Source organism: Bos mutus, chromosome 6, assembly GCF_027580195.1.
Source record: "Bos mutus isolate GX-2022 chromosome 6, NWIPB_WYAK_1.1, whole genome shotgun sequence".
NCBI classification, from domain to species: Eukaryota; Metazoa; Chordata; class Mammalia; order Artiodactyla; family Bovidae; genus Bos; species Bos mutus.
Window position 1 is genome coordinate 44,936,528 of NC_091622.1, and position 25,897 is coordinate 44,962,424.

Below are 25,897 nucleotides of genomic sequence, written 5' to 3' on the forward strand. Positions count from 1 at the left end.
GGACACAGTAGGTAAGGGATATGGAAACTTAGCAAACATTGGCCCAGCAAGTGAAAAACCCTTCACCAATACAATTTCTAATCAATCTTTTAACTGCTCAAGGGAATCTGTATTTAGACAGTTTAGAACACCTCATGCCTCTCACGGTTGGGAGGCTGTGAACAATCACATGTGGCCGGAAGAACCTATTCAGGCAGGCTAGAGGACTTCCAAAGGAGTTTGTAGGTTGAAACACTCTTGTCACGCCCAGGAACTTTATTAACTGGAGCTGTAAGTTAACTCTTTTTTCAGAGAAAGGTGGTGGGGGACAGTCCCCCGTAAAGTCAGAGGTGTAGGTGAGAGCACAAAGCAGAAAGTAGGCAGACTTTGGTTTTGGGGGTAGATGCTCGAGAATTTCCAGGGTGACTCCTGAGGCTCGATCCCGCCTTTGCATATGCCAAGCCTCCTTCCTCATGACCTTTGCCACGGGCGGACTTCCTCACGCTGGCTCCCGGCAATCCACCTCATTAGAACTGACTCAAATGTGTTCCTTTTTATGGCTGAGTAATATTCCATTGTAATATACCACAACTTTTTTATCCAGTCATCTGTGGATGACATCTAGGTTGCTTCCATGTTCTAGCTATTGTAAGTAGTGCTGCGTGAACAATGGGATACATGTGTCTTTTCAGTTTTGGTTTTGGATAGAGATGGTGTATTTGGAAAGGTGATTTTTTGTATAAAAATGGCGACACAGTGTTTCAGAGGAGTGTTGGTAGCAGAGGCCCTATTGGAGTAGATATGAAATAGATGTGAAGTGAGGAAGTGGACACCACAGAAGTAGGCAAGTCTTGAAGAATTTTGCTGCAAGAGAGGAGAGAAAAGAGGCCAGAGACAAGACTTCGGAGGCTTTTTTTAAAAAGATGGATGCTCTGAAGGCATATTTATATTACCAGAGGAGTGATCCTCAAGAGAGACATTGACCATTAAGTGAAACCTTCGAGAAGGCAAAGAGCCAAGACCCAACAGCCAGAGGAATGGTCAGCCTCGGGTTGGAGCATGGTGTTCCTTCTACATTCACAGGAGTGTGTGGGGACAGATGCTTGTGGCTGATGGAACTGTGGGTACGACAGTTTTCCTCAAGAGATATTGTCTCAGCAGAGAGAGATGACGAGAGGAAATCCTTGACCTCAGAGGGAAAGTGAATTCACTGAAGAAGTGTTAGCATTGAAGGTCCACTGGAGATTTGTAGCATAAATTAATAACGAACCCAATTAATGGAATCATTTTCTCCTGCTGCTCAGATGTTGGGTGAATTAAGTGGATCTTTGGCTTTAATCTGGGTTATGGTTTTGTCAAACCACTGCAACAAGAAAGGGATGAGCAGCTTGGAGAAAGTAATAACACCGTGACAGGGTCAGTGGGTTAGAAGGTGGAGGACTGTGGGGTTTTAGATTCAGAGGGATGGAGAGACGGGTGTGGTTTGCAGTGAATGGTACAGAGGACAGGAACTGGGGCCATGGTGGCTGCTGTTAGGGATGGAGAAAATCACTGGGGCTCAGTAGGTCAAGAATTGAATGCTTGGTGCTTTTGGATGACTTATCCATGTGGCTGTTCGTGTAACAAAAATGACAGCAAGCAGGATGGAGAAAGTTACCCTGAGTAGGGTGCTGGGATCACCATTGCAGGAGGAGGAGGAGCTGACAGCTCTTTGAAAAGCTGCCTGTGCTCAGGGCTTTCAGAGGCCCAGGGGGGGATCTGTGACTTAGGTCACTTAGGAAGTTGGGAGGAAGCGGGGAATTGGACCCAGGCGGACTGAGGCAAGGCCGGGCTCCCAAGCCCCACACTGACCTCTGGAGAGATCGAAGCAGAGCCCAGGGTTATAGAGGACCCAGTGCAGAATAAAATTACGAAGCCAGCTTGTGAGCACAGCAGTGTCTCCCAGTCCTGTATCAGCTGTAGGTTGGCACTGCCTCCATCTGGGAGATTTGACTAAAGGCCATGATGGGGAGCGGGGGGTGAGGGGAGGTCCTTAAAGTTGACTTGGCAGCTCTCCTAGCTGGTTCTGGGAAACAGGTGTTTGTTTCCCTGGGGGGAACAAACTTAGCACAGCGCTGGTCACAGAGAGAATCCTGTGGGGTGAGGATGCGGCCCAATCTGATCGCCTGGGAGAGTGGACCAGAGTGAGCCCTGCTCAGAGGCCCAGGGCGGGACCAGGGATGGGCAGGCACTGAAGCACCCGTCTTTCCCCCGGTGTGGGGTGCATTTCAGGGCCTCTCTGGTGCTGGGTGCTCTCCTGGGTCATCTGAAGCATGACTGGGAGGGGAGCTACCCTGTTTAGGGCTCCGGCTGTTTGAAAAACCAGGCAGTTCCCAGGCCCCCAGGAGATGGCACTAGGCTGCTTAGCAGACCCAGGAGGGCCTAGCCCCAGCTGGCCCATGGACCTTTGCATCTACCAAAGTGTACACAAAAATCCCAAGTGCTCAGGGCCAGATGTTCTGGGGCCAGGCTGGGCCAGACCCAAGGCTGGTTGTAATCAGAGGGTCTCTACCTGCACCTGCTGCCACCCATCCCCCTCCTCCTGGTCTGCGTGCCTTTGGTTTTTCAAGGTTCTCCTGTGCAGAAGCCTGTCATGGAAGAGAAATAGTGTGGGAGAGGCTTTGTATATATTATCTCATATGGTTCTCTGAACACCTCTGCAACAAAGGAATTGCTCTCTTTAGTTCACAGAAAAGAAAAATGTTCAGAGAGGCTCCATGTATCCCAGTTACACAGCTAGTCAGTGTAACAGCCAGGATGCAAAACCCCAGGTAGCAATAATTGCTGCAGCTGAGAACTCAGTAAGAGCCAGGTGCCATTCCAAGCACATTGCACAAATAACTCATTCAAGCCTCAGCCCAGTCCTATAAGGAAAGTGCTGTTATTAGCATCATCTCCATTTCACAGGTGGAGCAGCTGAGGCACAGGAAGTGTTTGCTTGTTCACAGGAATCACACAGGCTGCAGGGGCAGGATGGGGATGCCTGGTGCAGCACTCTTGCCGCCAACCGCAACACGTGCTGCCTTTCTGGGGTCTGTGCTCCACAGCCCCACTCTCCCTCCCGTGTCTTGGCTGCCTTGCCCCTAACCACGCTCTGGCCCACAGTCTTCTTGCAGTGGCACAGCCGCTGTGATGTCTGTATGGCACGACTGACAGTGATGCCAGGGCTTCATTCTCAGAGCTCCGTCCTTCATAATCACCATCAGCTCTGTGAGGAAACAGGCTGTGAGGGGAAGCAGTGCTGCCTTTCCTGCCGACTTGGGAATATGTGGGGGAACCCCAAATCCTGCCCCCAAGGTCAGTGTAGTTTCCTCCAAGACAGCACTGCCCATGCCTGTGACCACGGCCTCTCACTTTGCCTACTCAGCAGGCTCGTGTGTGTGTGTGTTCAGGATTCGCAGAGACAGAGCCGTGCTCTCCCCAGAAAGGTGACAGTGGGGAAGCTACCCACTATATTTGTGCTGTGGATGTCCTCTGTCTCATTCCCAACGTGTCAAGATATTTTGCATTTTGTTGGTCTACAGACTTCCACTGGGTAAAGGCTTCCACGGAAGATGGGAAGCAGGTAAGAAGCAGAGATGATCTGAATAAATACATGGCCCAGGCAGGGGGTGAATCTGCAGTTTGCAGCAGAGAAACCATTCAAAACACGAGATGCTTGGTGGTGAACACTGAGAGGGACTGTGTGACTCTATGGAATACAGACGAGAAAACCCACTTGGCCCGTTAGTTGTGGGCTAGGATCGATGATAATGCAGTGTCGAGAAAGTAAGTTCCGTCTTACGTTTTTCCACAAAATAGCTCAGAGCATGACGTGTCAATTATCCCATTTACTCATCCAACATGTAAAAGGGACTTGAGGTGACAGTCTTGGGATGGAACAGGAACTGTAATAATGTAGTTTCCATTCCATAGAAACAGAAATTGGAGGAAAAGATTTGCAAATTGGCTCAGCAACTCAGTGAAAATGTGAGCCTTAGAACTCTCAAATGTCTAACCCAGTACTTTTCACTGCCCTTAGTTCCAAAATTCGTTTAAGGGTCTCTTCATGTTTAAATGCAAGACTAATTTACAGCTAGTTTGCTCTGGGCTGCACACTAGGTGTGTGACACATGCCACGTGGTCCAGCACACTTCTGGAAGCCGGAGGGACGGATGATGGGCTGCTGCCAGAATGTGGTGAAGATGACAGTTCACAAAATCACTGGTAACAGCAATGAAGACATGTTTTATGGGTTGAAGCAGAACAGAGTGGTGTGGCTCTAAGGGGAGAAGGGTGCAAAATGTGCCCACCTAGTTTGGAAGAATAAAGACTTGCTACCCCTCTGTTGGTCCCAGAGTCCAGTTCAAATGCTTTTCCAAAACCTCCTTTCACTCCAGCCCTCACCATCCCAGACCCAGGCTAGCTGTCATCTCTGCCTCGAATCCTCACCATACCCGTTGTGTTTCCTGAGCACTAAGCCCGGGAGAGGACCTGGACTAATCAACCCCATACTGTGGGTATGAACTTGTCCAGCTGCCCCCACCCCCAGAAACAGGGAGCATTGTTAATTCCCTTTGTACCAAGGAGGACGGAGAAGCCCAGAGAGGTTAGATGATTTGCCTAAGGTCACACAGCTGGTGAGGGAGGGGTCAGCCGAGTTTCCTGACACAGTACATCTCTGACATCAACCACTTCCTCCCTTGCTTGTGAACAACAAACCTTCCACTTCTGGCAGGCGAACTCCTCCAGGGCAGGGACCCCTGCTGCCTGGTGGTAAATCCTCACTAAAGATCTGTGCCCTATTGGAAGCTCTGCTCTTGAAATTGATGTATTCCAGCACTTTGAGTCCTATATTGGAAGCCACAGCGCCCCCTTGTGCCTGAGAAGTCTTAACTTTAGTGCCAAGCTGGCCAGCATGGAAGGTTCCCAGGGCTCTGGGCCAGGGCAGCAGAGCTGAGCCACCCAAGGTAGGAGGGGCTGCTCCCCACAGCTGCCACATGTGGATTGCTGAGCCTGACCTGTGGAAATGCCTCAGTCCAAGAAGCTCGGGCACCACATGGCCTTTCTGACTGATGCTGGGTCGCTGGGCAGCACTCTGCCAGGCCCAGTGGCCTAGGAAGAACATTCTAAAGAGGAAGATGTGTGGGAGGGTCCCCATCAGGAGATGGGGTTCCAAAGGTTGAAGTGGCCTGCAAGTTGGAGGATGGCTGAAAGGCCCTGCAGAGGGCAGCAGTTTGCTTGTCTATGCTGTTCCTGCTGGGCTGGTTTCCTGACATGGGTACAACACAGGCCTCGTGCTCTGAAGGGCTCAGGCCCAGTTTAATGCTCTGTGGAACTAACCACATGAGAACAAGCAAAGGCTGTTTATTCTGAGCTTTCCTGAGCAAGGGAGGCAGTCTTGCCTTTGGATAGAGACTGGAGAGCAGGCTGAAGGGCTGGGAATGCTTTAGAGTGAAGAAGAAGGAAGGCTGCAAGCCTAACGCTGACTAGAGGCAGTGGGCCCCGGAAGGCTGAAGGAGGCCTAATAGAAGCAGGACAACCTATGTGGCTGTTAGGAGTGTGTATTTGGCCTTATCTGGTTGGTCCTGAGTTGGAAGCAGGAACAGAAAGTAGGAAAGCTGTCAATTACTTCAGTTCAGTTCAGTTGCTCAGTCATGTCTGATTCTTTGCGACCCCATGGACTGCAGCACACCAGGCCTCCCTGTCCATCACCAATTCCCGGAGTTTATTCAAATTCATGTCCATTGAGTTGGTGATGCCATCCAACCATCTCATCCTATGTCGCCCCCGTCACCTGCCCTCAATCTTCACCAGCATCAGAATCTATTCCGGTGAGTCAGTTCTTTGCATCAGGTGGCCAAAGTATAGGAGTTTCAGCTTCAGCATCAGTCCTTCCAGTGAACACTCAGGACTGATCTCCTTTAGGATGGACTGGTTGGACCTCCTTGCAGTCCAAGAGACTCTCAAGAGTCTTCTCCAACACCACAGTTCAAAAGCATCAATTCTTCGGTGCTCAGCTTTCTTTATAGTCCCATTCTCACATCCATACATGACCACTGGAAAAACCATAGCCTTGACTAGATGGACCTTTGTTGGCAAAGTAATGTCTCTGCTTTTTAATGTGTTGTCTAGGTTGGTCATAGCTTTTCTTCCAAGGAGCAAGCATCTTTTAATTTCATGGCTGCAGTCACCATCTGCAGTGATTTTGGAGCCCAAAAAATAAAGTCTGCCACTGTTCCCCCTGTTTCCCCATCTATTTGCCATGAAGTGATGGTTACTGATCATTGGCTATTGAAGCCGATTGTTGCAAGAAGATTCTTTGGCTTCCTGGATTGCCACTGTTGAGGTGGCCGTCTCCCTTCCTGCATAAATGGCTTATAGAAAGCAGATAGTTTCCTGGGCTGGTTATCCTTGATGAGTCGGTTTTCTGGGCAGGCTGCTGTAGGCTGCAGGTCAGAGTTCCATTTCATGCATGGTCTGGCTGTTGACTGTATATTCAGTTTCTCTCTGCTGTCACCATCTTGAAATTCTTGACAAGAGGCAGTGTATTTTCATTCCATACTGCGACCTGTAAATGATGTAGCCATTCCTGTGTTCTTTGGACTTGTGACCAAGGAAGCTTTCATGATCTAGTTGCAGTTAACTTTTACTTAGAATTCAAGTTTGTGCTGTTTGCAAGGACTGAAGGCCTCCTGGTGAAGCCGAGGCACAAACACCCTGGAGAATGTCTGCCTGTTGATGAGTCTGTTTCATGTCTGTTTCATTTTCAAGCCTGCAGAACTTCTGCCGTTTTTTTCTGTCTTGGTATGGCAGGGGTCTTCTGGGCAGTAAGGATAGTCAGTGAGCCTGGCCTGAAACAAACATCTAACTTGGGTCACAGCTCACTAATTTAGATCCTGTTCATTTTAAATAGAAAAGGTTTGATCAATATTTGATGAAAAGATTTGCTAAGCAAATGCACTGTGCAAAAAGTTTGCAGGAGGAGGGCAATATTTAATCTGTCTAGAGCAAAATTTTCAAGGACCTAATCAACACTGTGTTATGCAAAACCAATGAATTACCTTATAAGCATAAAATCTAATTTCAATGCATTCTTTGCTGTTCTGTATTTGGAGGAGGTCATTGAGAGGTCGTGACCACCAGTTGACCTGTGCGGGGACCTTAGCAATCAGAGGCTCCTACCCCATCCCCTGTCCTTGGAGTCTACATTCTTCCCACTGTTTCCACACTAGGAGCTGTCTCAAGAATGCAACCTTGAGATAATGTGCTGTTGAGACCATTTGAACCCATTTAAGGCCTCTACATAAATTTTAAGACCAATAGACAAGTGTGGAAATCTGGGGCCACCCCAGACAAGCCTCATTTGTTAGCTCCCTTGGCTTGTTGAACTTGCCACCTACCAATGTGGAGCAGCTTTCTCTTTCTTAGTCTCTCCTTGTTCCCTCTAACCTATTAGGGAGTTTCTGATTTCACCTGGGGGAAGATCCTGAGCTTATTATCATGAAAGTGGCTCTGAATCCTCCTGCCTCTGGACATAGCCTCACGAAAGCGTCCTGAAATACTGAAAAGCAGGACAGTAAAATCCTTCTGCAGGGATTTGCTAATTTAGGCTTATTGCAAAAAAAGCACATCTTTTTCGGGTCCCTGCACCCAAGTGCTGAGGCGTTTCTGTACCTCTGTTACCCAAACTGCTCCCCTTTTCAGGTTTCCCGGGGACACCAACCCCACATGGGTTTCCCTGCAGTGCTTTGTCCTTCCCCTCCTTCCTCACCGTGAGTCTTTCTGCCGTTGTCTCTCCTTCCTGCACAAAGACTGCCTTCTCCAAGTGGTCCCTGCCTTCTGCCCCTCCCCTACCTGGTCCCACTGAAAAGCTCTGGAGGCAGACAGAGCAGCCTCCAGGCCACACTCTGCCACTTAGTCACAATGAGAACTTAACCAGGCTACTTAACTACTCAGAGCCTCATCTTCTTTATCTGTGAAATGGGGACACTGATCCTAGCCTTCCTGGGTCCTGGTGAGGGCCAAGGGGATAACGTTCATGGAAAGGGATGAACTAGTGCTAGCCCAGCCCACACTCAGTAAACTCAGCCTGTGGTGGTGAATTCCAGATGGTAATGCCATTCACCTCATTGCTTTGGTTACATTTGTCTTTCTGGTGAAGGAAAATTTCCTTATTTATGTGTCACCTCAGACATCAGCTCTGGTTTCAATGCCCCCAAACTCAAAGGATGAAGACTTTTCTCCACTGAGGGTACTCAAGAGAAGATGCCATGGAGGCTGGCAGCAGCTGCCAACGAGTCCTGTCTTAACCTTTTGGGAAGACAGTACTATGGGCTGGAGCACAAGAGTGGCCTCTCAGGTGGCCATTTGCAAGGGGGCGGGCTCGTTTGCACACACAGTTTTGAAGGATTGTTTTAGGAGGAGTCCCTTTGCTCTGCAATCACCCATCTAAAGGAGAGGGATGGGGAATGGCACTGATTCATAACCAGAGGCGTGGGCACCGCTGCCTCCCTCTCTCCCAGGTTCCTCCTGGCTCTACCTTCTGACACTTTGGGTTTGAAGACTGCTGTGTTTGGCTGGTACCTGCATGGGGCAATGCAATCGTTTGCAAATACTTGGTGCTTACCTTCGTTCTCAGTGGCTAGAGGCACACAGTAAGTGCTCACTAAAATGACTTACCTGGCCACATGCCCCACTGCCCTGGTTACTTGGTGACCTTCATTTATCCTCCAGGCCTTCAATATTTGCAGTCTTCATGAAAGTCTCTGGGAGGCCTGAGGAACACCTGAATTATGGATCAGAAAACAAGACTGAGATGTAGTTTTTTTCTGATTGAAAAAAACTCAAGATCTTTGTTCCAGGGTTTTTTCAAACGCGAGTACCAGGCTTCTTATAATTAAAGAGGGAGAGGTGGGACCATAGAAAACACAAAACAAGAAGAGGTGTTTGACCGGCCCAAGCAGCCCTGCAGCTGTGGCTGCTGGCATCCCGTACTCCCTCCCACCACCCCCAGCGTCTCTTAATTCCTGGTCTGTACCTTCCTCTTTCTCAGCCAAATCCCCGGATCATGTTTTCTAGAAGCTTCCTGAGGGTGGGTACACAGAAATAAACTTTCTAAAATGTCTTATCTCTGAAACTGTCTTTGCTGTGCTCTGACTTCCACTGACAGGTTGGTTGGGTGCACACTTCAAAGTTAGAGATGGTTCCCTCACAGTTTTGAAGGCGTTGCTACCTTATCCCTTAGCTCTCCTGTTGCCAGTGACTTGTCTGTCATGTGTGATGACCTGCTTGTTGGTCTCGTTTCTATTTTCTCTTCTGGGTGCCTTTTGTACCCTCCCTTTTCCCCTAGTATGCTGAGGTTTCATGATAAGGTGTTTAAGTGGGACAATTTTTATTCATTTATTGAGCTATTAATGGACTTTCATCTGGAAAGTCATGCCCATCATTTACAAATGATAGTAAAATATGCAGTACTCTCTGCTGTCAATTCAACAGGGCTGATGGACTCTCAGAATGCTTTCATTGCTGTTGTTGTTTAACTCTTTATACCTTTCGTGGCAATTCGGGCATGATCTGACAAAACCAGAAAAAATGAAGCAATACCTGTTTACTGTTCCGTTCAGGAGAGGTGTTCACATCACTGATGAGCAAGTGTACATCCCATATCACTGTCAGTGGGTATTTTCATCTGTGTTAGAGAGTGAGACCAAAGTCAGGCCACAAAGCTGTTGGACCTCACAGATACAGATACGTAGGCATTAATAACCTCGAAAGATATATAATAGTGACGTGTTGTAAAAGGTAATAAAATGTGGTAAAGTAATTAGGAAATAATAGACGAGTATTCATTACATTTGCTTTTAACACAATTTACTTAACTGTAAGTTTATATAACTGTGAATAGTGGCTTTGCTTAGCAAACAGCTTAAGAAATTCCTGAAAATTTTAAAAATGTTCTCTCAAGTCAGAATGAATATCCTTCAGTTTGGGGACTTTAAAAAAAATGTTTCTTAATTTTTTTCTGCTCTTCAGTTTCTCAGTTCGCTCTCTCTGGAGTTCTTGTGGACTGATTCTCTTATTTTTTTTATCTTTCTCTCATTATTTTTGAAAATCTTATTGACTTTTGTGTTATTTTTTGAAAGATTTCTTTCCTCAACTTTGTCTTCCAATCTTCTAATTATTTTTTATTTTTTCTAGCATATTTTAATTTCGAAGAGCTCTTTCCTATTCCTTGATTGCTATTATTATTTTTTTCCTCCACCTCCTCCTTCGTATAGAGCTGCAATATCTTGCCTAATGTCTCTGAAGATATATGTGAACATCAGGTATGTGTGTGTGTGTGTTTAGTTTTTATTTCCATGCAGTCTTTAGCTTGACTTTGGACACATAGAATTCAAGATGCCCTTGATATATACAAGTGTGATTGTTAGCTCTCTGGGAATGTTCAGAAGAATGGACTAAATTGTAACATAAATTCAGACATTGGCCTGGGTGTGATGATGTCATCTAAGGACAGAGCAGAGAGCGGTCTTGGTAGTGCTCAACTTAACACCCTGTTTATTGCCTGGGCACCCTGATCTCCCTATTCTGTGGTGTTATTCCCCACCTCTAAGGCACCCATCACCTTTGCCCATGATGATATATTGAATCCATGCCTGACTGCCCTCTCCACTGAGAACAAAGGCTTCTGCTGTTCTGTTCTCTGATGCATATGGTAGGTGTTCAGTAAACTTCCTGGCATATAGCAGGTACTCAAAATACAGTTATTGAATAATTGAACGAATAAATGGCTATTTTCCCAATTTCCCTAGGAATGCCTGAGCCTGTGTCATTTCCTTCTTACTTCTGTTGCCATTTGATTCTCAGTGAATCTTAAAGCTGATTAGGACAGAAGTGGAGGCCGTATGTGGACTGTGAGTTTCCACCTGACCTTGGGTGGGGATGATGGTCAAGGCCTCTTCCCCAGGCTGAGGGGCAGAAGGAAGAAATGGCTCCTCTAATCCTGGTTCCTCTGCCCAGCGCCTTCAGCCTTACTCTGGTTTCTGGCCCGTCTAAGGTAGGTGGGGAGGAGGAGCCCAGAGAGGGGTTCAGAATTGGTTTGCATTTCTTGGTAGGAATGGGGGCAGGAGGATCAAGACTTAGGCACCAGATTGATTTTTTTTTTTTTTTCAATCTGAAGAAAGATGCTTTTCTGTCTCTCCCATCTTTAACTTCTGCTGCAGCCAGCACAGCAGGTAGGGATCAAAAATGATTGACCCACAGTTTGGGAATAGAAATTAGAGACAGAATTAAAGTTTTAAAGATGGGACCAGGGGACTCAAGACCTCTTGGATCAAGAACCCTGTTCCTCAGAGCCACATCACTTTTATTTAGTATCTTGGCAAACAGAAAGTATCTGTTGTGCTATCATAAAATCAGCCTCCTGTATCCCTGGTCATGTCTCCCATTTGATTGATTTCTTTGAACTATCTTTGATAGAAGGGGTATCACCCAGCTGGAAGTCATAGACTCACATATGCTTTGGGAAAACATCTTAGTGTGTGCACAAGCAGTGTCCTGAACTTGCACTGACCTGGCTTTCCAAGGTCCACACTATGTTTTTCCTCAGCTTAGCAGGGCATGACGACCCCAGCTAATCAGCCTGATGTACTTTTGTTCAGATTGTACTGTATCGCTGTATTTTTCTTTTGTTCTTTGCCCACAGTGATTTCCTCATGGCTTAGCCAGAGCAACAGGCTACTGATTATTAACCCCTGCAAACTTCTCTGCCTCTGGCTAGGTTTTCAAACTCAACCCAGTCTAACAAGGGCACTATAAGAAGAGCTGAAAGGAAAATTTCTAGGAGCTTCCTAGGTAGGTGGTCCAGTGGTTAAGACTCCATACTTCCCGTGCGAGGGGTATGGGTTCAATCCCTGGTTGGAGAACTAAGATCTCACATGCCACATGGCAAGGCCAGAAATATATAATATAATACATGTGAAGTGTGTGTTAGTCGCTCAGTCGTGTCCGACTCTGTGTCCCCATGGACTGTAGCCCACCAGGTTCTTCTGTTCATTCTTGCCTGTCCATTCTCCAGGCAAGAATACTAGAGTGGGTAGCCTTTCCCTTTTCTAGAGGATCTTCTCTACCCAGGGATCTAACCCATGTCTCCTACATTGCAGGTGGATTCTTTACCTCTGAACCACCAGGGAAGACCATATAATCTATATTATTATATAATAAATATAAAGAAAGCTTCCATTTTGGTGCTTTGCTGGTAAAGCTGGGCTTTCCTGTCCCATTTTCTCCCCTGATCTGGACTCTGCATCACCTTTCTCCTGTGCATTGCCAGCTGCTCTGGAGCGGCTGTTGGCTCCTTTGTTAAGGAGGAAGTTTGCACCCTGAGTGCTCGGCCCTCTTGGTGACAGGTCCTTCAGGCTGAGCCATGCCAAGATGGGAACATGGGTGACCTTGTTTCCAACTGGCTTCTCCACTACCTGTCTTCACAGAGCTGTCATTTTCAGAAGCTATAACTCTGTGACCCTCATGCTTTTAGTGGAAATCCTAAAGGCTGTGAAAACCAAAAATTGTTTGCTATTTATTTTTGTAACTAGCTTGGCATCAAAATATGACCTGAATTTGGTGGCAAAACCTCACCTGAATGGAGGCTATTAATAGCTCCACTGAGTGTGAAGATTTGTATATTTTGGTGCAGAAATATTACTATGTCTGATTTTGTCATGCTATGTTCATATGTTTAATTGTGTGCTGTCCTGGATCCCCTGGGTGTATCTCAGATTGTGCCATACCAAACTGCATGAGCATTCTTAAATTAGAGTTTCCTGGATTTCGACTCACAGCTGATCCAGGATTTGGATATGGGCCGTGGATCTGTGTGTGTCCTATGATAGGGAGAAGGGGAGCAATGCCTCTCAGAGTCAGACAGCCTGGCTTCAGCCAGCACATACTGGCTGTGGGGTCGTGGCAAGCCTCGTATCCTCCTGGACCCTCTGTCTCTTCCTCTGTAACGTGGCGGCCATGACAGTGCTCTCACGGCACTGGGGCAAGGTCTGCCCTGGTTGCCTCACACCTGCATCTCCCATCACATCCTTGCTGGTCCCTTTTCTTGGGTTCCTTCTCCCCGAGATGTCTCCACCTGGCTCCCACCCTGTGTTCTCTTAGGTCGCCTCCCCCATGAAGGCTTCCTGACCTGAAAATGAGGCATGGTCTTTCCCTACTCCATGCACGGCCTCTTTCTCCCACTTTGCTTCTGCACCTCGCACGTGTCTCCACCTGCAGTGATCTTGTGTGACTATTAGTTTACTTGTAAATCGCCCGTCTCCCCCACTGGGAGGTAGGCTCATTCAGGCATGACTCTGGCCTGTTTCATGGCCACCTGCCTGGCAGGTCCAGCAGCCCTGCTCATGCCCAGTGAGGAGCAGAGAGGTGCCCAGAGAGAAAACAGAGGTGCCCAGAGAGAAGGGGAGTGGCTCCCTTGGATACATGCCCTCAGGGAGCAGGGTGATGATGGATACAAGACCACGGGGCGGGGGGGGGGGCTCACCACGCCCCTGCACTCCGGGGTGCTGCCGGTTCATCCCTGGAGTTGGTGAGTTCTCCTTTTATATTTAGAAAGGATTGGAGGAGGCAGCAGAGGCTGCATGTGTTTGGAAGTGGGGGGTTCTGAGACAGGAAAATGGAAGGCAATTTTGGGTTTTTGTCAGGACTCAAGTGGAAGCCGATTAGATATTTCCTTGAAGGCCTTTTTAGTATGGATTTCAGGAAATAACTCAGAGGGGCATTGCACTCTGCCCACGCTGTGAAATCCTTGAAACCCTGGAGTTGGTCTCTGCTTTTGGCAAAGGCAATCCCCAGAAGCCTCCTGAGGGTATAGATAAGCCGAGGGCTCTGCGGGGAAGCCAAGCCTCTGGGTGCCACGGTTGCTGGAAGAGCCATTCTCTCTGGACCTATGTCCTTAGGTTTCCTGGTACCTGGACTGGGCAGGGTTCCCTGGGAGGGAGACTGTGTTTCCTGAGTCCTTTTGCAGGACTTGAAGCCTCTCCAGTGATGAAGCAGAAGCAAGTCAAGTGTGCTTGGTGGCAGCCTGCATGTCAGATGATTCTGAAAACAAACTGAAGCAAATGCTGGACTTAACAAGAGAGCACTTGCCCAAATTTCAGGGCAGTGGGGTGAAAACTGAGAGCTCTTACACAGCAGGAGGGCAGCGTTTTAGAGGAGGGTCAAAGTGTTTAGGAAACATGTGACTGAAATTGGTTAATTAGAGGTGTGATTTGAAATATTGAGCCCAAGGGTCCCAGAATGAAATATGTTAAATATTAGAGATCTTCAAAATGTATGCACGATGCCAACAAGCAGAATAGCCTGGCAGCCATGCACCTGCTATCCGGGTTTATAAAATTTCACCATTTTGCCAGATTTCAAATAAAAGAACAGTGTTACAGACACAGTTGGAGTCCCCTATGTACCCATGCATTTCCTCCCTCCCTCTAAATCTGGCTACTACTCATAGGCATGTTTTTATATTATTGATATAAATACTGTCTCCTTAAATAATTCTATTATTATATGTTGCTAAAATTCTATGTATTTATAATATAAAGTTTTCATTATGTAATAATATATACTATGTACATACATGCATTAGAAACTATTATGCCACTGCGTACAGCTTTCTGCAACTTACCTTTTATGTTGTTCAATATTATGCTTTGGAGATTTGCCCATGTTGGTCCACAGAGCTGTACTTCAGTCATTTCAACTCTGTAGAACATTCCATCATGTTAATACATCACAAGTTATTTATCCATTTTTCTGTGGATGGCCATTCTGAGGCTGTTTCTGCCATTACAAACACTACTTCAATGAATATTTTCATGCCACATTCTTGTGCTCTTGCTTGAGTTTCTTCAAAGTATTTATCCATGAGCGGAATTGCTAACTCAAGAGGTCTGCAAATATCCAGGCTCGTTTACTTTTGCCAGATTGGTCTCCAGTCGGTCAACACCAATCTAGCCTCCCATTAGCTGAGTAGAAGAGTTCCTGTTGCTCCACACCCTCAGCAACTCTTCAGTGTTGCCCAAGCGCTTCACCCAGAAAGATGAGGGCTCTGGAATTTGAGCCCACCATGAGGGCAGACAGCTGAGGGCAGTCTGCCAGCAACACCCCCGGCCCCTGGAAGCTGAGGAAAGCGTCCGTCTCTTCTTAGAGGGAAACAGAGGCCACCCTCCGCCTTCCCCCAGCCCCATGGCTCACTCCAATCTTGAACCCTGTGTGGAGCTGGCTGATCTCTATGGATCAAATCACCCCAGCTCCCTGTCCTCTGCCTTCCCCTCGGGTCTGACCTGAGTGAGAGGCTGGGACAGCAGATCAGGAGATGAGAGTAAACATGTCAAGGTGTCTATTCCTGCCACCCCCTTCTTTGGCCTCAGTCCCTCTGGGCCACCTCCAGTTCATCCTACTTCCAGGGGTGCTGTTCTCTCCTCTCACCCCTCTGGGCTTTGTGTGTTACCTGTTCCCCACTGCTACTGGTCTCACTGGCTCCCTTAATCAGCCCGCTTGTTATGAACAGTAACTAAACCCTTGGAAGTGTGCCATCTCCATCTTTCTCTGAATGATATTCTTTTTGATTTTTTAAAATAATTCAAATACTTATGAATACCATCCTCCATCAAGTTTTTCCATAAATGGAGAAACAATGAGATATAACCAAGTGACACAGAGAGCTGAATCCAGCCTGTGAGCAACTGAGCCACCCCCCAGCCAGATGACCTTCCCACAAGGATTTAGATTTAAGCCCCAGCAAAGTGACCAATGATGTCACATCACAGACCATGATGTCACATCACAGACCCACTCTGGGGGGGTCTTGCAAATAACTGAACTTGTCAGTGTTAAATCTATGAACTTGTCATGGGGGGGTTGAGGGGGGGGCACTGCTATACCTTCCTGAGAGGGTTATTGAGAAACAAGAGGAAATAGTCTAGGTCAATGGCAGAGAGGCCCGTGGCTGACCCAGCCCCCCTGGATGAACTAGGGAAAGATGCCCCTTCCTTGGGTGCTCACAGCCCTACAGGTAGTCTGGCAGGCAAAGCCCTTCCTGCTAGGGGAGGAGTAGGCCCTTGTACAATCCACAGCCTATGCAACAGCATGCAATGGCCCTGCTGAAGTCCTCACCCAATGTCCTTGCCAATAGTGGTGAAGATACAGTGGCTCCTGGATTCAGACAGATCTAGGCTCAAGTCCTGTTCCAGTCTAGTCTACTCCAGAAAGTTCTGTGGCACATCCAGTGAATCACCTGAACTCTTCTTGCCTTGAAGGAATATAAACACAGTCTCTACTTTGGAGAGCTGCAGTGAAGATGGAATGAAGAAAATGTCTGTACTATGTATGGACTTCCCAGGTGGCTCACTGGTAAAGAACCCACCTTCCGATGCGGGAGATGCAAGAGTCACAGATTCAATCCGTGGGTCAGGAAGATCCCCTGGAGAAGGAAATGGCAACTCACTCTCGTATTCTTGCCTGGAAAATTCCATAGACAGAGGAGCCTGGCAAACTACAGTTCATGGGATTGTAAAGAGTCAGACATGACTGAGCGACTGAGCCCAGACTGCACAGTGTAATATGTATACAAATGTCGGGCACACAGAAGGTGCTCAGTGAATGCTACTATTCTGACTTAGCTACTGTTATCTTTATGTGCAGTCAGCGTGGTCCTCATCTTTCCTTGCAGGTGAGATCTATAATTCTCACTGGGAGGGACTCATGTTAGGGAAGGGGTGCTGCCATCATTTGGAGTTGGTGCTATGAGATAATTTTCCTTCTCTGAAATCCTCCTGCTGCAATTACCCCAAAGACAGTTTTTCACTCAGAAGACCAGCCTCAACATCATCACTTTTGCTTCTGAATGTCTGGCTCCTTCCTCTAAACTGTTCTCCAACCCTCCTCTCTCCCCCCTTCTCCCCTCTTTCTTCTCCGGTCCTTCCCTCTCTCTGTCTCCCCGTCCCCTCTCTCCTGTCTCTTCTGAGCAGCCTTCAAGCTGCACAGATGCAGTGCTGGGTCCGAGGGGAGAAGCAGCTTCCCTGGCTCCCAGGTCTCAGGGTAACAATTGCTCTTCTGGAAGGAAATAATCACTCGGCTTCTAAAGGGAACCTATGGCCTCCCCAGACCCATGCCCAGCCTCTGCTCTGGGGAGAGAGCTTGGCGTAGCAGGAAGGGATGGTGAGGAGGTCAGGAGTGTGTCCACTGCCCCACCCTACCTCTCAATACCCAGAATACACTTTCTCCTCCCAGAGAAGTCGGGTCAGGGTTCCCAGAGAGGGCAGTGGAAAGGACCAGGACGCTGGGAGCACATGAAGACCAACCAGGCCTAACCAGTCAGCATCCCCTTGACTGGGCAGCTGGTTTGGCTCCAGGTAGCATCTGGCAAGGTGAGGCCCCACAGTTTGTAATTGGTTCAAATTTATATGATCCAGTAGATGACTTTGTTTCTTGATGAAGACTGTTTTAGAAAGATCATAGTCATGTGGCTTTACTTAGAAGAAAGAGCACTGTTTCCCTAAGCAGCCATGCTTGTGCGTGTGAATGTGTGGTTGTGTGTGCATGTGTGTTTGTGTGTGTGTGTGTGTGTGTGTTTGGGGGTGGGGTGGGGGGAAGTGACTCCCTCTAGTGGGCAGCTGTGGTAACACTGTAAACATGAGCAGTGAGCTGTGGGTTGAGAAATGCAGAAATGTACGGAAGGAGCTGCAAGTTGACTTATTTCTCCTCTTGGGATCCCCTCTCCACCTCCACGCCAACCTCCACCCCGACCCAAAATAGCTTCCCTGGCAAATAGGCTCCTCTGCCCCGCAAGATACTTTATTTCTTTTCATTTTTATTTTATTTTGGAGTACAGTAGTTTTGTATACAGCAAAGTGATTCAGTTATACATAGATCCATTCTTTTTTCAGATTCTTTTCCCATGTAGGTTATAACAGAACATTGAGTAGAGTTCCCTATGCTATTCAGTAGGTTCTTGCTGACCATCTATTTTATGTGTAGCAGTGTGTATATGTTAACTCCAAATTTCCAATTTATCCATCCCCCACATCTTTTCTCTTTGATAACGATAAGCAGCCGTGCTTGTGCATGTTTTTGAAGTCTATGAGTCTGTTTCTGTTTTGTAAATAAGTTCATTTGTATCATTTTTTTGATTCCACATATAAGTGATAATATATTTATCTTTGACTTCACCTAATCCATTCATATTTCTACATATGGCATCATTTCATTATTTTTTATGGCTGAGTAATATTCCATTCTATATATGTACACATCTTCTTTATCCATTCATCTGTCAATGGACATTAAGGTTGCTTCCATCTCTTGGCTATTGTATGAACACTGGGATGCATGTATCTTTCTGAATTATGGTTTTCTCCAGTTTTATGTCCAGGAGTGGGATTATTGGACCATATGTTAGTTCTATTTTTAGTTTTTTTTTAAGAAAACTCCATACTGTTCTCCACAGTGGTTGTACCAATTTGCATTCCCACCAACTGTGTAGGAGGGTTCCCTTTTCTCCATAGCCTCTCCAGCATTTATTGTTTGTAGATTTTTTGACGGTGGCCATTCTGAGCAGTACAAGGTGATACCTCACTGGAGTTTTGATTTGCATTTCTCTAATAATTAGCGATGTTGAACTGTACAAAAAAGATCTTCATGACCAAGATAATCACGATGGTGTGATCACTAACCTAGAGCCAGACATCCTGGAATGTGAAGTCAAGTGGGCCTTAGAAAACATCACTACGAACAAAGCTAGTGGAGGCTATGGAATTCCAGTTGAGCTATTTCAAATCCTGAAAGATGATGCTGTGAAAGTGCTGCATTCAATATGCCAGCAAATTTGGAAAACTCAGCAGTGGCCACAGGACTGGAAAAGGTCAGTTTTCATTCCAGTCCTAAAGAAAGGCAAGGCCAAAGAATGCTCAAACTACCTCACAATTGCACTCATCTCACATGCTAGTAAAGTAATGCTCAAAATTCTCCAAGCCAGGCTTCAGCAATACATGAACTGTGGACTTCCAGATGTTCAAGCTGGTTTTAGAAAAGGCAGAGGAATCAGAGATCAAATTGCCAACATCCACTGGATTATGGAAAAAGGAAGAGAGTTCCAGAAAAACATCTGTTTCTGCTTTATTGACTATGCCAAATCCTTTGATTGTGTGGATCACAATAAACTGCGGAAAATTCTGAAAGAAATGTGAATACCAGACCACCTGACCTGTCTCTTGAGAAACCTATATGCAGGTCAGGAAGCAACAGTTAGAACTGGACATGGAACAACAGACTGGTTCCAAATAGGAAAAGGAGTACATCAAGGCTGTATATTGTCACCCTGCTTATTTAACTTATATGCAGAGTACATCATGAGAAACGCTGGGCTGGAAGAAGCACACGCTGGAATCAAGATTGCCGGGAGAAATATCAATAACCTCAGATATGTAGATGATACCACCCTTATGGCAGAAAGTGAAGAGGAACTAAAAAGCCTCTTGATGAAAGTGAAAGAGGAGAGTGAAAGAGGAGAGTGAAAAAGTTGGCTTAAAGCTCAACAGAAAACGAAGATCATGGCATCTGGTCCCATCAGTTCATGGCAAAGAGATGTGGAAACAGTGGAAACAGTGTCAGACTTTATTTTTGGGGGCTCCAAAATCACTGCAGATGGTGATTGCAACCATGAAATTAAAAGATGCTTACTCCTTGAAAGCAAAGTTATGACCAACCGAGATAGCATATTCAAAAGCAGAGACATTACTTTGCCAACAAAGGTCCATCTAGTCAAGGCTATGGTTTTTCCAGTGGTCATGTATGGATGTGAGAGTTGGACTGTGAAGAAAGCTGAATGCCAAAGAATTGATGCTTCTGAACTGTGGTGTTGGAGAAGACTCTTGAGAGTCCCTTGAACTGCAAGGAGATCCAACCAGTCCATCCTAAAGGAGATCAGTCCTGGGTGTTCTTTGGAGGAACTGATGCTAAAGCTGAAACTCCAATACTTTGGCCACCTCATGCGAAGAGTTGACTCATTGGAAAAGACTCTGATGCTGGGAGGGATTGGGGACGGGAGGAGAAGGGGACGACAGAGGATGAGATGGCTGGATGGCATCACCAACTCAATGGACATGAGTTTGGGTGAACTCCAGGAGCAGGTGATGAACAGGGAGTTCTGGCGTGCTGCGATTCATGGAGTCGCAAAGAGTCGGACACGACTGAGCGACTGAACTGAGCTATCATCTTTTCATGTACTTATTGGCCATCAGTATGTCTTCTTTGGAAAAAAAGGTCTTTTTATATCCTCTGCTTATTTTTTGATTGGGCTGTTTGTTTTATTGATATTGAGCTGCATGAGCTATTTGCATATCTCAGAGATTAATCTCTTGTTGGTTGCTTTCTTTGCAAATATTTTCTCTCATTTTGGGGGTTGTCTTTTTATTTTGTTTATAGTTTCCTTTGCTGTACAAAAGCTTTTAAGTTTAATCAGATTGCATTTGTTTATTTTTGTTGTTATTTTCATTACTCTAGGAGGTGGATCCAAAAAGATATTACTGTGATTTATGTCAAAGAATGTTCCGCTTATGTTTTCTTCCAAGAGTTTCATACTATCTGATCTTCTATCTAGGTCTTTAATCCATTTTGAATTTATTTTTGTGTGTGGTGTTAAAGAATGCTTACCTGCTGATGAAGTACTTCCCCACCACTGATGGCTAAGAGCAGGACCTGAGTTTCAGGTGTCAGCTCTGTGGGATCAGTGTTACCTGAAGTTTACCTGAAGGGTAAAGGGTGAAGAAGACATAGAGAAAGTGATTTAAAATGTTCCTGGAAGGTGATTCAAACCCCCTCATTTATTCTTACTAACCCACAAGTCCTGGTGGTTTCAGGAAAGATAGGTCCTGGTTCAGAGCTATGTTGGATTCCCAGCTTTGTCCAAATCACACAGCTTTGTGACCTTGGGCAACTTAAACTTTCTGGCTTTAGGTTCACTTGGGTTCCTCATCGTTAGTGGGAAAAATAAAACATAAAACATAATCACTAGACATTACAGCGCTGCTTACAATAGCCAACACGTGAAAGCAACCTAAATGCGCATCAATGGAGGACTGGATAAAGAAGATGTGGTACATATATACAATGGAATATTACCCAGTCATTAAAAAGAATGAAATGATGTCATTTGCAGCAATATGGGTGGACTTGGAGATTATCATACTAAGCGAAGTAGGTCAGGCAGAAAAAGACAAACTTTGTATGGTATCATTTATATGAGGAAGCTAAAAAAGTGATGCCAAGGGACTTACTTATGAAACAGAAACAGACTCCAGACTTAAAGAACAAACTTACGGTTACTGGGGGAGGGTTATTTTGGGAGTCTGGGATGGACACGTACACACTGTTATATTGAAAATGGATAACCAACAGGGACTTTCTGTACAGACAAGGAACTCTGCTTACTATTCTCTAACAACCTAAATGGGAAGAGAATCTGAAAAAGAATAGATACATGTCTAATTGAATCACTTTGCCATACACCTGAAACTGACACAGAATTGTTAATCAACTATATATATAGTAATATAAAATATAAATAATTTAAATATAATTTAAATAATTATAAATAATTTATATATAATTATAAATAATTTAATTATAATTTAAATGATTCCAATATAAAATAAAAATTAAATAGGAATGAACAAATTGTATGAGAAAAATCATGTTATCATTAGAGTTGCCATGAGGAGTGAAGGAAATAATGCAGTGAGGCAGGAGGTTACTTGGTGGGCATCCAGAATGAATGACTTCCCCTTCCTCCTCTGTTCCTCCTTTCTTCCAGAAGGAAATGTGAGACATCGCGATCATGATGTTAAGGCACTCCACTGAGCGGGTGGCTCTTTCTCTCTGGGAAATCTTGCTGCATGGATGTGTAAGTGGTGGATCAATATGTAGTAACACACTCGTGGCAGCAGCGAACATGAGACAGCTGTATCCACAGAGGCTCTTGTTGCTCCACAAACTCTATAAGGCCATGATATTTGTTTCCCTTTTATAATGAGGAAACTGCAGCACACTTCCATCACGCCCATCCTCATCCAGTTATTGGATGCCTGCCACATGCTGGCTTTCACTAGTTGAAGGGGACGATGGGAGAATTTGCAGGAGAGGATGTGTGGGGCTAGCCCAGCTCCAAGTTCTTTGCACTTGCCCAAGGTGCTTCCAGCTCAAGAGTTGGTGGTTCCAACATTTGCAATCGGGAGTTATTGAATTCCTGCTTATTATTGTTGAGAAACATCAATAAGTTATTAATCAAAAGATGAGATAACATAAAACTTGATTTGTAAATAAAATTGGAAGGACAAGGGTATATCCAGGTTGCTTTCAACCTCTCTCTTTGTTCTTTGCCAGGTTCCTCAGGGCTTCCCAGGTAAGGAATCTGCCTGCCAATACAGGAGACGCAAGAAATGCGGGTTTGATCCCTGGGTCAGGAAGATCCCCTGGAGTAAGAAATGGCAACCCGCTCCAGTATTCTTGCCTGGAAAATTCTAAATGGACAGAGAAGTCTGGTGGGCTGCAGTTCATGGGATCATAAAGAGCTGAAGACAACTGAGCACGCATGCATGCAGTGTTCCTCAGGGTCATTGGTTTGGAATAAGCAGATACTTATCCCAACACATTGCTTTAGAATACTCTTTCTGGAACCCCATGGGTGTGAAACTAGCTCCATTGACATAAGCATCTAGGTGCTTTGAGATCTTCCAAATACAGTGCAGCACAATGGTTGGTGGTAAAACCTTGAACTATTATACCAAAGGACAAGGCCACTGGATGGGAGGGAATCATCCCCTCCTGCCTCCTTTTGTCAAATGATTTGGTTGCCATGGTGGTGGGAGTTGGGAAGGAGATTGAGTACACATTGTCATACTGGAACTTTAAAGCCTTTGTGGGAGTGTGACAGCTTTTCTTGTCACTGAGTCCACCTTGGCCTGGGACATGCCTGACCCTGGTAGATGCAGACCCCAGTAGAAGCAGAGTGGATGCTATGTGAATGTGTGATTTGCCATATGTGTGGTTTGACCAAATGGATTCTGTGTGCCTTTAAGTTGTTCCCCTGGTAACAAGCACCGAAGTGGGTCCTGGCAATTGGCTGGTCTGCACTGGTGTAACCCTTCTCTTTTGATGTTTTAGTCTAATCTCTCTTGGTCCTTCCTTCCTCCTCCCAGGTCCTATTTTTAGACTGTTGTTTCCTCTTTGATCTGTCTGGGAGTTGAGGCTTCCTGCCTTGTCCCAAAAGATCCACTGTGAGTTTTTCCCGTTATGGCACTATGTCTATTTCCTCATGCCCACCACCCTCCTGCCTTATCCTCCTTGCTGCAATCAGGCAGTTATTTCTGCCCAGAGCTGGAGACAGAGTAGAGAGAACTGATGGGCAGGATAGCTGGCTGCTGGTCAGCGGCAACAGCAGGAAGATGGCGTCGTGGGGACTCTTGAGTCCATTTTCATGCCAAAGCACATCCTTCATGCTAAACTCCAGTGTGGTTCTACAGATGCCTGAGAAGCCAGCCCTGCCCACCCCAGCCCTGCCTTTGGCTTCATTCCTGGCTCCTATTTTCAATTAATCGAGAGAAGAAAGGCTGGTTAAAAACCTTTGGGGGTGGGCTGGTTTGAGACTGGGTGGTTGTATTAGTCTGTCCTATCCTCTCTCAGAGAAGTTTCATACAGGAAGGCTGCTGGCCAGTAGTCACTGCTATCATCTGCAAGGTTCCTTTACTGAGCGCCTTCTATGCATTCCACTGTCCTACATATTGTGGGGGATGCAGACCTGATCTATGTACTCAAAGAGAAAAAAAGTTGTGTGCAAGAATAATGGCATATATAGATCACAGACATACACCTGAGAGCTGAAACTATAAAACTGTTAGGGGGAAACAGAGGAAAAGCTTGATGACATTGGATGTGGCAATGGTTTCTCAATATGACACCAAAGGCACAGGCAGCAAAAAAGAAACAGAAATATTGAGCTGCATCAAAATAAAAAATTTCTGTGTTTCAAAGGACACAATTAGAGTGAATAGGCAACCTACGGAATGGGAGAAAATACTTGCAAATCACATATCTGATAGGGGGTTAATATCCAGAATACTCAAAGAACTCCTACAAAGCAAGAGCAAAAAAAAAAAAAAAAAACAGCCTGATAGAAAAAGTAGGCAAAGGAAACGTCTCTGATGGTGCAGTGGTTAAGATTCTGCACTTCAACTGCAGAGGGCACAGGTTCAATCCCTGACTGGGGAACTAAGATCCCACATGCTTTGCAGCTCAGCTAAAAAAACTAAAAAGTAGATAAATAGATAGTCTCCAAAGTAGATATAGAAATGGCCAATAACCACGTGAAAAGATGCTCAATATCACTAATCATTAGGGAAATGCAAACTAAAACCACAATGAGATACCACTTCACACCTATTGGGACGGCTACTATCAAAAAACCAGAAAATATTCATGGCAAGGTTGTGAAGAAACTAGAAAACTTGTGCATTGCTGCTGGAAATGTCAAATGATGCAGTTGCTATGGAAAACAATTCGGTAATTCCTCCAAAAATTAAAAACAAAATTACAATGTGATCCAACTATTCCACTGTGGGTATATAACTGAAAAGAATTGACGGCAGGAATCTGAAGAGACGTTTGTACACTCATGTTCATAGCAGAATATTCACAATAGCTAAAACATGGAAGAAATCCAAGTGTTCATCCATGGGTGAGTGTTACATACATACAGTGTGGTATATATACACAGACCATGACATATGATTCAGCTTTATAAAGGAAGGAAATCCCAACACATGCTACAACATGAATGAACTGTGAGAAACTAAATAAGTGAAATAAGCCACTTGTGAAAGGACAGATAATGTAAGATTCCATTTATATGAAGTACCTGGAGTTGTCAAATTCATAGAGACAGAAGGTAGGATGGCAGTTGCCTGGGGCTGGGAAGGGGAATAAGAAGTTATCATTTAACGGGAACAGAGTTCCAATTTTACATCATGGAAAGGGTTCTAGAGATAGATAGTGGTGACGGTTGCACAACAATGTGAACATACTTAATGCCTTTGAAAAGTACACTTAAAAATAGCTAAGGCGATACATTTAATTGATGTGTAATTTTGTCACAATTAAAAAAAACAAACCTCTTAATTCTATGAAGTAGGCAAGATTCCCATTATACAGGTGACAAAACTGAGGCATAAAGAAGTTAGGAGACTTCCTTAAACTTACACAGGTAATAACTGATAGATCTGGGAGTTGAATCAGTCAGCCTGCTTCCTGTAAATATCCGTATGGCCCATCCTCACTTGCTTCAGAGCTCTGCTCAATGCTCCCCCAGTGCCCCTTCCCCTTCCCTCCCTGCATAAACAGCTGTCCCTTCTCTAACACAGCCCCATCCTTGTTTTTCTGCTTTAGTTTATCTTCCTGGAATTTGCCATGACTTGAGTTATAATATACTTATATGGTTAATTTGTTTTAATTGTCTGTCTCCTGGCTTCATGATGACAGGGAGTTGGCCTTTTTGTTTACTCTGGTGTTGGTGTGCCAGGCATATAGCATGTACTCAGTAAATATTTGTTGAATGAATGAATCAGACATGTATTAGGTGTCTTCCATGTGCCAGGACTGGGAACATTGATGTATCACTGAAATCTGGTCCTTAGCCCAGGCCTCCTGGCCTGGTGGCAAGACGGGCAAACAGGTAGATGTCCACAGTAGATAGAGAGGAAACGCACAGCCCAGCCTGGGAGGAGGCCAGGAAGGCTTCCTGGAGGAGGAACAACTCCCTGAGCTTAGTTATGAAGAACAGATTGGGAGT

General features: G+C 45.6%; 2 long non-coding RNA genes across 2 annotated transcripts; one reads left to right on the top strand and one right to left on the bottom strand.

Moving 5' to 3' along the window:
* Positions 1-1,009: 1,009 nt before the first annotated feature.
* LOC138988220 (uncharacterized) lies at positions 1,010-15,325 on the bottom strand. Its single transcript, XR_011464498.1, has 4 exons — positions 14,684-15,325; positions 9,604-9,688; positions 8,680-8,785; positions 1,010-6,851 (listed from the first exon to the last, which is right to left on the bottom strand). It is a non-coding gene; the product is annotated as an uncharacterized lncRNA (long non-coding RNA).
* A 1,978-nt stretch (positions 15,326-17,303) lies between these two features.
* Positions 17,304-23,545, top strand: LOC138988298 (uncharacterized). The gene is made up of 3 exons (XR_011464613.1): positions 17,304-17,426; positions 21,869-21,958; positions 22,438-23,545. It is a non-coding gene; the product is annotated as an uncharacterized lncRNA (long non-coding RNA).
* The last annotated feature ends 2,352 nt before the right edge of the window (positions 23,546-25,897 follow it).